Source organism: Excalfactoria chinensis, chromosome 22 (assembly GCF_039878825.1).
Source record: "Excalfactoria chinensis isolate bCotChi1 chromosome 22, bCotChi1.hap2, whole genome shotgun sequence".
NCBI classification, from domain to species: domain Eukaryota; kingdom Metazoa; phylum Chordata; class Aves; order Galliformes; family Phasianidae; genus Excalfactoria; species Excalfactoria chinensis.
The window spans coordinates 837123-850964 of NC_092846.1; the positions used below are offsets into that span (position 1 = coordinate 837123).

Here is a 13842-nt window from a genome sequence, read left to right on the forward strand (position 1 = left end):
ACCAACAATAATAAGCAAAACTCATCCTACTACTTAGTTCCTTTTACAGATACTTCTAATAGGATTCAGGCTGGAAGTGAAGTTGAATTGTGATGCGATTCATCAGACTCTGAAGTTCACTGGAGTGCCATACATGGGTAAAATGATTTGCACTAAGTTGTTCCTCTTGTGCCATTCCTTCTGGCATTGAGATCACTGAAAGCTGTTGTGAAGCTGGGACATCACAAAAGCCCACAAGCTGCTTTGAGGAGCATCATCTGGGGGTTGGTGATCTCTAGAGGTCTCTTACAGCTCCTGTAAGTCTGTGATCACAGCTGGTAATGGAACAGCAGAGAGAAGTCTTGTGGGGTGGGTAGGGGCTGCTGCTCCTGTCCTTGAATTCTGGGTGCTGAGGTGTGAGATAGTGCTCTTCAGTGACCAAAATGAAAGCATTAAAATGAGATTATTCACTCCTGAGCTTTTCTGTATATTACTTTTCTTAAATGCTCAGTTGATCAAGTGTCCGATCCTCAAAGCGTTAGGTTATGAAACACGGTGAAGATGTTAGAATTGATGCTCTGAAGCCTGAAACTTTTGGGATTCATGCATTGTTTGGTACCTCAAAGCAATTCCAGCTCACACAGCTGGGTAGAGCAATAATCCAAAGGTCTGCGGGATTCTGCTCTTTAATCATTCATAGGTTAACATGCTCATTCTGGATGCATGGACAGGTGTGCATGCTTAGAGAGCTATATTCTAAAGTGAGGACAGGTGATGGGAATCCAAGGTAAATGTGTCAATACTCTCCAGTGTGTCTAAAGTTTGTTTCAGTTAGCAATAGGCTCAGTTTGTGCTCCCTTAAACTTCAGGTGGGCCAGGGGTCCCCTGCACAGTGGTTTGGGTTCCTCAGTGCAGTGTCTCTCTTGCTGGCATTCCATCCCTCCTGACCGACCCTGAGATGCCTGTTAGATTCCTGGGTTATGCTTTGCCTTTATCTTTGTTGCTTCTTAAAAGGTGCAGGAAGAAAAATGGCAGAACAAGCCAGCATACCTCGCAGCACTGGGGATGTATGCTGTGCAGTGCAAGGGGAATATTTCCTTTTGCAAATAATCCCAGTGCTCAGGACAAACTCTAACCCAGCTGTTCTCAGTGCCTGTGAACTTCCCTACTTACTTGCTTAGGACTGAAGCAGTTTAGTGTTTCCAAAAGGCAATGTCAAACAGCTTTGAATAAATAGGAAGAAGTGTATTAAATAGCAAACAGTGTGAAGATAATTGGCCCAAAGCACTTGCATGCTGTATGCGTGCTGTTTGCTGTGAGAAGGGCTGATGCAAACTCGACATGGCATACATGAAAAGGATTAAAACCTCATTAACTAATTGCTTTCAGGATGAGTGTATTGAGGCCTGTTTCTGGAGGGGATCAGGTGGGTGGGTTCTCTTGGTGTTGCTGCGGTCTCCTTGCTGCCTTCTAGCACCTGGAGGTAGAGCTTGAATGGTCATAAATATGAGGACCATGCAAAAAAGGTGTCAGATACCTCAGAACCTTCCCTTATGGACATGGTTTAGTGGGCAGTATTGGTGCTCAGTTGGACTAGATGATCTTAGAGGTCTCTTCCAAGAGCAACATGATGGTGGTCTTCAAAGAGAAGCTGTTAGCAGGTCACCTTTTCAGCATCCTGCTCTGCTTGGAGGCTTCTCATTGAGTTTTGTGAGGGATAACAACAGGATTCAATGCCTTCCTTTCCCTGGTGTAGCTCCTTGGGAGTCCCCAAACTGGAGACAGTACTAAAAGGATGTAAGGCTATTAGGCAGAGTCCAAAGGAGGGCTGTGGAGATGGGCAAGAGTTGAGATGTACACCATCCTTCAGTGCTCTGTTATGGATCGGTCCTCTACCAAGAGAGCCTTGGGCTGCCTCCCACATAGGGCTCAGACTGGCAGGTGCAACAAAAAGAAATCCAAAAGGGGAATTAAAACACAAAGAGGTGTCCAGCATGAGACTGAGAGTGGTTTGGGGGCTCAATAGCCTGATTATCTCACTTTCTTCCCTCTTGCTGCACTTGTTTCAGTGCCTACAGTGACACACAGTGGTGGTGAGTTCTGCAGTGCCAGAGCTCTGCCTGAGCTGTGCCCTGGGCTGCAGGCTGCTCAGAATTCAGCCAGATAAGGAAGCTTTGGTTTTAACTCTTCCAACACATCCACCTGCTTGTTACAGCTTTTTCTCACCATCAGCAGAGAGCTCTGGGTTTCATAAGCTGATTTAAGCCACAAATGCCGCATTCAAATCCTCTTTGTTTTGGTTTTTTTTTATTGTGATAATGCAATATTTTTTTATCCCTGTGTAAGCAGCAGTGGGATCAGCTATAGAGTTCTGCCTGGCATGTTTCTGCTGCTCTTTATGCTCCTGGTGCTACAGGAGCCACCAGGAAAGTGTTGCTCATCTGCTCCTTAAGAGAAGTCTTTCTACATATTCCCCATCTGGATGCAGTGTTTGCAGGGGAGGTCGACAGCAGTTTTCATGATGAATTCTTTTTTCCTTCTTTTTTTTTTTTTCTTCCTCATTGCTTCATTTCCCAAGAAAAATCTGATGTTTTTCCCTCCCCCTCCCCCCCAACCTCCCATTCACAGAACAATTAGATGGAAGTGTTGGGCTGCCTGCCTGCTTGAGCCATTACTGCACAGTTTGCTTGCTTCAGCCTGAGCAATCCCAGCTTCTCCACCTATTAAGATAACCGTGCTGATAAGCTTGGTCTTGAAAGGTCTGCAAGGTGGGTGCAAATCTCCCTCCTCTGGAAATTGCTCCTTGTTGGTGTGTGTGTGGGTCAAGGTCAATCTGCTGGCAGCTTGCATCCCTCTGGTGTATTGCCAGAGGGGGTTGACAAACCTCTTTTTCTCCTATTTGAGAAGCAGGCTGTGCTCCCTCAGGCTGTGTTTGCAGGAGGACCCCGGGGGCAGTGGGTGGGCAGTGATGCTGGGCAGCTCCTGACATTTTTTCCACCCTCCAGTGCTCAGCCAATTGGCGAGGCTGGAGCAGCGACACATGAAATATGATGAATTTCAGCTGGGGGGGGAGTTGGGGGGGAAGGGAGGGAGGGAGGATTGCCTGCTCCCATGGTTTGCATGCTGGGGGCTGCAGGGAACAGCCCTGTGCTGACTGCTCCCTGTCCAGGAGGATGCAATTGGCACCCAGGTGTTGGGGGCACCAGGACACCCCCAGGGTGCTGAGCTTGGAGATACAGTGCTGCAAGGGGACCTGATACCGCCCCCCCCAGCCCCCAGGGAGCTGCGTTATTAGAGGAGGGCAGAGCAGTTTTGGAGGGGCTTTGGTTTGGTTCGTTAAACTGAAATCCCACCTCCTGCAGAATGCTTTCTTGCCTTGCCAGAGCTGCTGGGTTCAAACTTTACAGTCTGATCCTGGATTTGATGGGAAGCACTTGACAGAGCCGCTCTCCGTTAACCCTCACACAGCACCCGGCTGGGACCGAAACTGTTAATAACCAAAAAATTCAGTTGTAACCAATTCAACCCGGATCAGGAGCGGCCGCTTGGCTCCCTGAATCGCATCCAGCAGCTGTTCATTTTTATAATGACTGTGCATTTATCCAAGAGCCGAGTGGCAAGTTCTCTGTTTATTATTATCCCCCCCCCAAGCGGGGAGGGCGGGTGTGTATGTATGTGTGTGTGTGTGTGTGTGTGTGCAAATCCTATTAGAAAATAGATATCTATAATAATATTAATGAAGAAGGGCTGCTCACGCAAACCACTCCTCCCCCTTTGCTCCGGCTGTGCCACCGCTGCCGCTTTATTAATTTATTTGTGCTGCGAGCGATGGTCCTCCAGAAGTGATAATTGGTGCACTGTATCTTTAAAAGGTTAAAACCCTTTTCAAAAAGGCCCAGACTCATAGTGGGAAAAGACAAGAGAGGCTTTGGCTGGCTTTGGATCCAGAAAACAGCTGCTGATTAGAGGCTGCGTCTTCAGGCTGAATTTATTACATATTTTTCAGCAGCAGGGATTCTAGGAGGAAGCTTCCGTTTGGGTTTCTTGAGCACGGTTTATTTTTATTCAGAGGAATAACAGAGGAAGGATTTGTTCCGGCTGGAGCATGCTCACAACCTGCAAGATCTCCCATTATTAAACTGCCTACTTTGGGGCTTTTAATGTACATGTGGTTTTTTGTTTTTCCTTCCCCCTCCCCCTATTTTTTATTATTATTAGTGTTATTATTATTTGGCAGCGGGCATCTCTCTATTTTTTTTTTTCCTTTATATTTTTTATTTAATAATTGATTTCGAAAGAAAGCTGATCTCGTAATGAGCTTTCTCCTTCCTCACTCGAAACAGGTGCTAATGAAAGAATGCAAAATAGCACCGCCTGAACCGAACATCTCATAAAGACGGGAGCAGCTCGGAGCGCGGATCGCTGCCGGCCCCCCCACCCCAAGGTAGGCACCCGGTTATTTGTCGTGGCGTTTTGCAGATGGTCCATCCCCCCCCCCTCCCCTTCACCCCCCCCTCTTCCCTTCCCCACATCCAGCTCCTCACTGCGGCCGCACAGCCATTCCATTTTGCTTCCCCCGAAAGGTGTCAGGTTGCTGCTGTGTGTGACCGCGTATAGATGATATGCGGACATACACATATATGTGTGTGTGCATCCCCGGGTTGCTCTCTGCCTGCGCTCCCCACCGTGGTCACCTCGGAGCTGTCACGGCCGCCCTGTAACCCCATCCTCACCACCACTCCTCCGTTGCCTTCTCCCTCTTGGCGCATGAATTCATCGTCCGCTGACAGCAACTTCATTTTCTGGCGGCATGAGAGGGCTGTTATGATTTCTCCCCCCTGGCAGTGTGGGGCTGCTCGCCCTCCGGGGCGATGCGGGTCGGCCCTGCTCCCTTCCCACCTTCCCTTTAGGAGCACAGGCAGCTGTTACCTACAGCACCCGTGCATAGATATTTATTTGCTGTTCACACTGATATTTTAACGTAACCCCGAATACCCTCCTGCCTGCACAAAGCCTTCCGATATCGCGTTTTATTTGCGTGTTGGCATCCGGGATGTGATCCTCAGAGGTCTGTCCTTTGCTGGCAGCAGGAGGTTTCCCTTGGCTCGGCGGTGCAGCAGCTCCATGCAGCACTGGCTCTGCTTTTTGCTCACCCTCCAGCTTTTTCCTCCCTGCTCTCCTCCAGCTGCACGCTTGGGTTTGCAGCAGGGACTGCAGTGGCCTCTCCGATGGCCCAATCCTGCCCTCCCCAGGATCCATCCGGCCACGTGAACCTCTGAGGGCAAAAATCAGCCCTTTGTCTGCAGTTGGGGGTTTCTAGCATCTCCTCTGTCTGGATGCAGGTTTTTTTTTTGGCCGTTAAAGCAAGGCTGCAAAAAGTTTAGCCCTGATTAATTGTGCCAACTGAGAGTGGGCAGCACGTGAAACAGAATACATGTTTTTTGTACAAACAACCCCTTGGGGGCTTCCTAGAAAGAGAACTTGTGCATATTTAACCTGACAGATAGAAGGTAATCAAACTTGAATATGCCCCCCCCCCCCCCCCCAGCCCCCTTCCTAAAGCAAATAATTGTTAATTAAGAGCTTGATGTGGGGAACGTGATTAAAATATGATTAAAATATGCTTTTGACCCCCTGGTGGGGAGATGCTCCTCCAGGGCTGGTTTTTGGCTGTGCTGCTCACAAGGACAGGCAGAGGGGTCCCTGTATCCGGGCTGCTGTCCCATGTCCCCCCATGAGCGTATCCCTCCCTGCCCCATCTCTGAGCATCCAGAAATGGCAAACCCAGTGAGATGGAAGTGTGTGTTTCTCCTAGATCTTATGCTCCCCTGTGCTGAGCCAGCTGCGCTCAGCTCCTGCTGCTTCCAGTGCCATGCCAACAAACACGTGTGCTCAGTGCTGCGCTGTCATTGCTTTTCTTCTTCTGATTTGGAGACTTGTTTTGAATCAAGTGGATGCAAGCCTTCCTGGCTGCGATGAAACATAGGGGCTTCTTGGTGTCTGCTTCTTCTTCTTGCTTGCACTGTGGGTATTCTGTGAGCCGGTGCCATGTGGGACATTGCTGCCTGTTTGTGGTCCCAGGTCATCAGTGCTGGTGGGAAACAGTTTGGATGAGAAAGCCAAGCGGGGTGGGAACTGAGAAAGGGGAGGTGGCTTCCTTCCTAATAACCATCCCCAAGTGTTGCCTTATCATGATAGTGGGCATCAGCTCCCGCTCTTGGGCCATGAAAACCCTCTGTTGCTTTGCTCAACCCCACCAACCCTCCCAGCAGCTGGAGTAGGGCACATAAATCTTGCATCTCACTGCAAGAGCCGATGGGATGCGTGCTCCTCTGCAGACCTGGCTGCAGCTGGCACCCTATGGAACTGCTCCCATGGAGTTACCGTGGTGGGAGCTGCAGGCCCAGCATCTGTCTGACTTCTGTTCCTTCATCACCTCCTGAGGAAGGGAAGTGAAACACACACAGAGACTGTCACTCCCTGAGGAGCCCCGGTCACCCGATGCTATCGTGCTTGCAAAGGAAGCTGTTAATTATTTTGCTGGAAATGGTTGTAAACTTCTGTAAATGCGTACGACGTGGCTTTCAGATGGGTTTTCCAGCATCGTGGTTCATTCTATGGAAAATATTGCAGCTGGCTTGCTCGATTGTGCTGTGCAATGGGGATATCTGATGGGGGAGATGGTTGCTGTAGGTGGGTTGTGGATCCCTCCAGGGGTTCAGTTCCTTGGGTACAGCGTAGTTCTGGATTCCTGCCTGGCCACGGGCTGGTTTGGCAATTACCAGAAATCTCAGCTGTCTCTATGCATGACATGGATCTGGTGAGGAAAGTATCAGTGCCAGGAGAGAGCAGTAACCCAATATTGATCTAAACCCATCATTTTTAATTGGACCAGCTGGGAGAGAGCCTCTGCCTTGTGCTGGTAGGAGCACGAAGCACGCTGGTCTTTGTGGCTAAAAATAATGTCTCCTTTTTCCATGGAAAGCTAAATACCTGCAGCTGGCCTGGCTGTGAGGCTGGTTAGAATGGATGCACCAAGGAGCCGTGCATCCCAGCATGTTGATTTACAGGGTGGTTTGAAGGTGCACGTGGTTATCTGAAGATCAGATGAGCTCTGGTTGTTGCTTATCCATATTTAACCACATTGCTGCAAAATAGATGGCAGGATTCGTTGCCTGGATCTCTTCAGTTAGTTTTCTAAAAAGCTTAGAAACTTTTATTTCAAGAATGGAAATGTACCAGCTATGCGAGTCATGGATTTGCTCGACTCTGATCTCAGTGGTGATCTGAGGTGGGGGGGAAGAAAGCAGCATGGCCTTTTTTGTTCCCATTTAACCTTTCTGCGTCTTACTTTCTCTTCTGTGTGGGAAATGGGGAGGAGGGAGGGTGAGCCCATTGGCCAAGATCTCAGTGTGAGTCCCTGGCAGACTGAAAGTACGAGTAATAAGTTTTGACTCTAAGCTCCAACTGCAGACAGCAGTGCTTGCTTGCTGGGCCAGCACCAGTAGGAGAGGAAAACGCATGGGGGGAGGCGCACATCTTACTGCGCTGACAATCCATACAGTTGGATGTGGTTTAGTGCACGGATGATGCTCTGAGCAGTCCAGGCTCCTGAGGTTGTGGTGGGGTCTGGGCTGCTGGGAGATGAATGCAGCAGCTAATTGCTGTCAGCAGAAGCTGCATGCAGTGTGGTCAGCTTGGGACCTCAGCAAGCTGCGTGTGAAAGCCCTCATGGCCAAAGGACATGGGACACTGCTGGCATCCCCTGAGAGCAGAGGGAATCTCAGAAATAGATGCAGGGATGGTCCCAGCCTGGGGTTGGGCTGGATGCGTTGTGACCCAGGATGCCCTAAGGACTCTGACCCCAGTGGTGCTGGCTGCTGAGCATCACCCTGCAGCTGGGAGGGAGGATCCCACAGCCCTGCTGCTCCAGGGCTCTTGTGTGGGGATCCCATGGGTTGTTGGATGTGCTGACCACCTCCTTGAGCACTCCAGATGTTTAACAGCTGGGACAAAAAATACTCGCTTCCCTTCCCATGTGCCATCTCATCGTTCTGGCAGCTCTTGATGTGGGATGCATGGGCATCTCTGAGAGGAGCTCTGTCGATGATATCTGGTCCAGGAGGTGACTGCGGGTGGCTGGACCATCTCCCATGACTCTCCAGGGAGGGCTCAGGGCTGCTGCTGACTCATAGCCCCCGCTTGGGGGCTGCCAGGAAAATGGAGTGAGTAAACCCTGATGTAAGGAGTAATCTGTTGAAAATAATTCACTGCAGAATTCAGTGTTCTGTTCTGCGAGCGAGAAAGGCGAGCGCTGCTTGTGATGATGTCAGGATGATCTCAGAGTCCTTCAGAACACACCTCCGCTACAAACAAAACTTTTTAACCCCCTTTTTTTCAGCTGCCTTTTGACTTTAAGCATGTCATACCTACCCCCGGTGGGCGCTGCTGCAGAATGATGAATATTAAATCAAAAGGTCTAGATGGTTTGGAATAAGCAAAGGGACAATTGATAGGGGGTTGGTTAGAACTTGTGTGGTCTCTCAAATGAAGCTCATGTGCAGGATGGACACTGGGAGGTGCCCAGCTGTGCAAGCAGCATCCCCTCCTGCCCTAGTGCTGGTCTGTCTCACCTGAATCCATCCTACATCCTCTGTTTCCAAGGAGTTCCCATTCCTCACAAGCCAGTTCCTATTTCCCACAGATTTCAGTCCACCAAAACACATTTGTTGGCCTTGTATGTATGTTGGTTGTTGCAATCAGGATGGCAGTCCTGTATGTCGTGGCTGTCCCTATGCTGACATCCTGCTTTTGGTTGCTTAACTCGTAATCCCACCCTGAATTTTGTTTTTGATTCTGGCACCTTAGTGAATGTTATGGGAGAGTGAAAACTGTTGAGCTGAACGGATAGTTTTGTTTTTAATGGCTGTACCAAAGCGGTCTGGTCGGGTTTCTGCAGAAAGCTATGTGCTGTATTTGCTAGAACTGAATGCTGTGTGCAACCTGGCATGGCTTGTACATCTCAGAGCAAGCATGGGCAACATCTCATAGTCTGACTATAGCCAGAGTAAAGGATGTGCCTTTCAGCTGGGACAGAAAATGTTCTTCTGCTCCTCTGTTACGCTGTGGATTAAGCGTTGATGGGATTTGCTTTTCCTCTTGTGAAGCCGTGGTACTTGAAGTGGTGTGGAAGCAGAAGTCGTGCTGTAGGTTGTGCTCCTTGGCTGTACATTGCTTCAGGTTATTCTTCCTCCTCTTCGTCCCTGTGTGCCCAAAGAGTCACACACATGTTAGATCAGGAAAATATAAAGACAAATGATGTAGGTGGTGTAAGTGGCTGGATGTGGCTCTGGGCAGCCTGGTCTGCTGGTTGGTGACCCTGCACACAGCAGGGGGTTGGAACTGGGCCATTCTATGATTCTATGATAATGTCTGTCTTTGAGTTCCATCCCCTTAAGGAAATGGTTTGTGGGATCCTGGTCTTGGTGGGGATGGGCTGAGTACGTGAGGGTAATGCAGGGAAGATCTTCATCCTTGCTTCACCTCTTAGTGGTACAGGTTGTATTTCCATGCCCTGCTGTGAACAGCTCTTTGTCAATTGGTAGAGATCGATGCTCCAAAATGCCAATAATGTAAATAGCAGCAGACCTGGAAAGTGTTCTGTAAAACAAACTTACCAGGGAATACCAGGAAGGTATAGCAAAATTCCAACAACACCCCATCTACCAAAAGTATGGCTTAGTAGTGAGTGCAGGAATGAGGTAAGTTAGAGTATTGCTCAGCAAAGGCTCTGGTTTGTGTGCCTTCAGCTGTCAGGACCTGAATGCCTCTCCATACATTAGGGTGCTATGGGGTTGATTTCCATCCTGGACAGATCTGCTCGTTGGTTCCTGTGCTGCCTTGTGATTCTCAGCACCATCTCCTGGTGTGATGCTGCTGTTTGTGAAGGTCTTTCCAGATCATACAATGGAGACGGAGACAACTATAACCAAGGAAGATGCAGGCTTTTTGTTGCCGTTTGTTGCAGAACTTATGTTTCTTCTTAGTCATCTGGGTTTTGCTCAGTTTTGCCATTGCAAAGGCTTCTCGAGGTCTGAAGTGGTGTAGTCCCAAATCAGTAATGCATATTGGGATAAGTGACTTGATTATGAGAAACTTTCTTTGGTTCTGCATGGCTGAATAACCATAAAATGAATCAGGTACTCAGTAGCAAACTGCAAAGGGGACAAGGAGGTGGTGGTGGTGGTTGTGAGGGGAAGGGGGGGTGGTACATACTGCATAGGGGTTGCAAAGTTAAGCAATCACAAAATGGAACGAGTGTTTGGTTGAATAAGTAATCCCAACTTCCCTTTGTGTGCGCGGTGTTTATCAGATAGAGAGGAATCTTGTGTTACTTACAGCTCTCAATAAATAGATATCTAAGATGAGCTCGGTCATGTATGAGCTCGGTCATGTAATTAAAGACTTCTGACACATGGCCAGATGCTCTGCCTTTATGTTTGTGTAAATGAGAGCGGAGGGTGGCTGTGCACCACACTGCCTGTGCTCAAGTGACTTCAAAATAGGCTCTTTGTGCATCTAGATGGCCCACAGGGATGAGACTGTCCCCTCTGCAGGAAGGGAAAGGGAGAAATCCTCATTATCTGACCAGGTCTGTTTGTGCAACTGGTTATGAAAGGTGTGCTCTCGAGCCAGGGGGGGTTGCAATGATTTTGCAGGCAGAGTTTCAGGGATGAAATTCAAGCTCCCCAGGGGATGGGCAGTGACTCTGGGGGAGGTGGCTTGGGGGGGTGTTTAGAGCCCATCTGTGGAGACACATAAGAGCAGAGCAGGGCCTGTCCTGACCCCCTTGGAGAATTCTGCTGGCTGCGTGGGCTCCTGCACCCTCTGCAGTCTGGAGGTAAGGTCCTCTTTGGCCAATGGAGTTTTGTCATTGAGCACCCCATGAGCACCTTGGCTTTCCTACCCCCCCAGTGCACCCACAATGGTTGTAATCCTGTGAAAAGTGACAGGTTTTGGTACAGAGGTGCAAGTCAGAGAGTTGGAAGGAGGGAGGAGACAACGGAATGTGTAGGGTTTGTATACTGTCAAGTTCTTTGCTTTTCTCAGCGAGGAGGAATTGCTGCGATGAGTTTCATGTGACTATTTATGGCACATTTTTCTTCTTCTAAGATGACAGATCTCCATGCTTTAACTAGGATGTGCTGCTCCCAAAACCCAAACTCATGCCTGTAGAAGTCATCCATGAAGTCGCTATTTGTAGACTTAGCCATGCCTGACTTTGACTTGGAGTGTTGCAAACCAAGTTTTATTCCTGTGTATGTATTTCTGTATTTGCACTACATCCAAGAGATGGTGTGACGAGCTCCAGCAAATAACCCCACTTATTTTTGGGGAATGTTTTTTAGTAGTCTAAACCTTTCTAAAACCTTAAAGCTCCATAAGCAGCTTAAACCAATCTAAAGCCTTAGATCATTTTAAACAGCTTGTGCCAATAGAAGGACTTAGATTATCTTAAATGCTTTAAACAGATCTAAAGCTTTAGTGAAAGAATTTGGCCAGTCTTGGATTTGCTTGGTGGTTTGATTGGATTTCATGGGCATGTTGGTCATCATTGAGTCACTGCCCAAACGCTGGTGGAGAAGACACCCTGATTTTCTCTATGCTGTGATTTTGGGTATTTGAGGGGCTGACATTTGAACACAGAAGTAGATCTGAATCTTTAACCTTAGCTCTGCCCTCAAGTGAAGATCATCTGTAACTTCTCTATGCTGTCCCAGGTTTGTTTGGCTGAATATGTATCTAACTTGAGAGGGAAAATACATTCTATTACACCAATTAGGGATTTTCAAAGAATCGTGATGGTCTGAATTGTCCTTTGCAGTTTAGATTCTTATCACACGCTTATAGAGCTTTGAAAATCTGATCTTAAGACATGGCGGCTTAATTAAAGGCCTTTAAAAATGTACATAAATGAAGGAATGAGTCCAGCCTGTGACTTCAGTTAATCTGGACGTTCTCTAATTATTGCTTGCTTTGTGCTACAGCATCATCACAGTATGAACGTAGGATCTAATACTTCCTTCGCTTTGCAAGGGGAAATCATAAGTAATTCAGGCTCGGAGTTGAGGGGCTCTTCCTTGTGTGTTTTATCTTCTTTTTTTGTAATTTAAATGAGATGGATTTTTTCCTTGCATGTCAACCAGCCTTGAAAGGCTGAGTTATTTGACTTACTTTGAGTGCAGTGGCACCAAAGCTTTTTTTTTACTCCCATTGACAGGTGGAGTAGCATCCTCAGGAATTATTTCATTAGAAGATACATCAATAATAGTACCGGATACATATGAAGACAGCATCAGAGTAGAAATTTTCTGCTCAAAGGCGTTAACCAAGAGAAGAGCTGATGCACTCCTTATGCTGAGTGCTTGGATGTGGAGCTGGGTCCTGATGAGCTCTGCCTTGTGCAATGTCTGCTTTCAGTCCCTGCTATGTGCCAACAGAGCAGATCTGACGTGGGGCAGCATAGAACATTCCTGTGTTATAACTGCTTTAAGTTGTAAGAAAGCTAAGAACAAGTTTTGGTTTCAGTTTTAGATATGGCTGTTTTCTCAGGCTTAAGTGTTGGTCTGCTAACAGGTTGTTCACAGTAAGGCTGCTAAAAAGTTCCAATCTCCTGCATTTTATTCACTTTACTTATTAATGCATTTATTCATAGAAATAGTGAGGGCTTGTTGGAAGGTGCACTGCTTTTCCTTTCGACTTGCCACACGGAATTCTTTTGCAGATGGTATCATTCCTACTTCATACTTAAAGCAAGAAGCATGACTGCTGGCTCAGCACCTGAGAATATCTGCTGGAAGATTCTGGGATTTTACACTTAAAAACACTCATTTTTAAAGTAAATTACCAAAAAAAAACCTCTAAAAAACCCAACCCAATCTCTACTGTAAAATGCATCCTTAAATTCCAGGGCTGTGCTCAGTGCTGGAGTCTCACTGTGGCTCAGGCAGCTTGCCCTGGTCCCTCTCTCTTCTACGTGATAAATAAAGTTCCTTTCCTTCCTTAGAGTATCTGACCCAGGGAGTTCAGGATGAAGTTTGTTAGAAATGTAAACAGGCTGCAGCTGGGTAAACCGCTGCTGAATCAGGGCAGGGAGCAGAGCAGCCTTTTAAATCTGGTTCTTTTTTCCCCCCACCTCTAACCTGGTGATGGGGACTGGATTTGCTTCTGTTGCTCTACTGCAGTGCTGTGGACCTTTGTACCCATCGTGTCTGTGTCTGCTTGAAACAGGGCAAGCAGGAGCTCTTGGGTTTCCTCCTGTCTATAGGGAGCAAGTGCTGGGTTTGGGGCTGGTGGAAAAGCTGTGAAGTGCCCATGTCCCTCTCCATGGCAGCTTTGGTGCAATTACTTTTTATTAACCTATCTTAGCCCCTCTTACTTTCTTTTTTCTCCTTTAACTTTTAATTTGCTCCAAGCTCCTGAGCACTCTCAGCTCTGCTTGCCTCTGCCCAGAGGCTCAAAGCAAAACCAAAGCAGCCAGCCCAGGAATTCCCTATTGCATCCTCTTGCTCTAAGCTAACTGTCCAATATTCTGTGCCATTCACAGCTATATGATAGAATGATTCCTAGTGCTGTTTACTAGTAGAAAAACAAAAGGAAGGCTCTTCTTCTCCCTTGGATGTTTTCTATCCCCTCTGAGTTATGGGTCAGGCACCCATGTGCACCAATTGCAGGGAGCCCAACTGAGCACAAAACAGTTCTGGGGTTTTGCATGGACAGAAGCAGCTGCAGATGGGAACTGCCATCAAGCAGTGCTAAAGCAAGAGTTAAACAGGTTTGATGCAAACTGTGGTGAGGCTTCTG

General features: G+C 47.8%; 1 protein-coding gene across 10 annotated transcripts in view; it reads left to right on the forward strand.

Moving 5' to 3' along the window:
- Positions 1 to 3805: 3805 nt before the first annotated feature.
- Positions 3806 to 13842, forward strand: part of HIVEP3 (HIVEP zinc finger 3) — a 207924-nt gene continuing 197887 nt past the window's right edge. For 7 of the 10 annotated variants that reach the window (XM_072355283.1, XM_072355289.1, XM_072355282.1 and 4 more), the window contains exon 1: positions 3910 to 4423. The gene's annotated coding sequence lies outside the window, so the exon portion shown is untranslated. Of the gene's footprint in view, positions 3852 to 3909; positions 4424 to 13842 lie in introns of those variants that run through there. The other 3 variants (XM_072355285.1, XM_072355288.1, XM_072355284.1) reach the window with 2 other exon arrangements.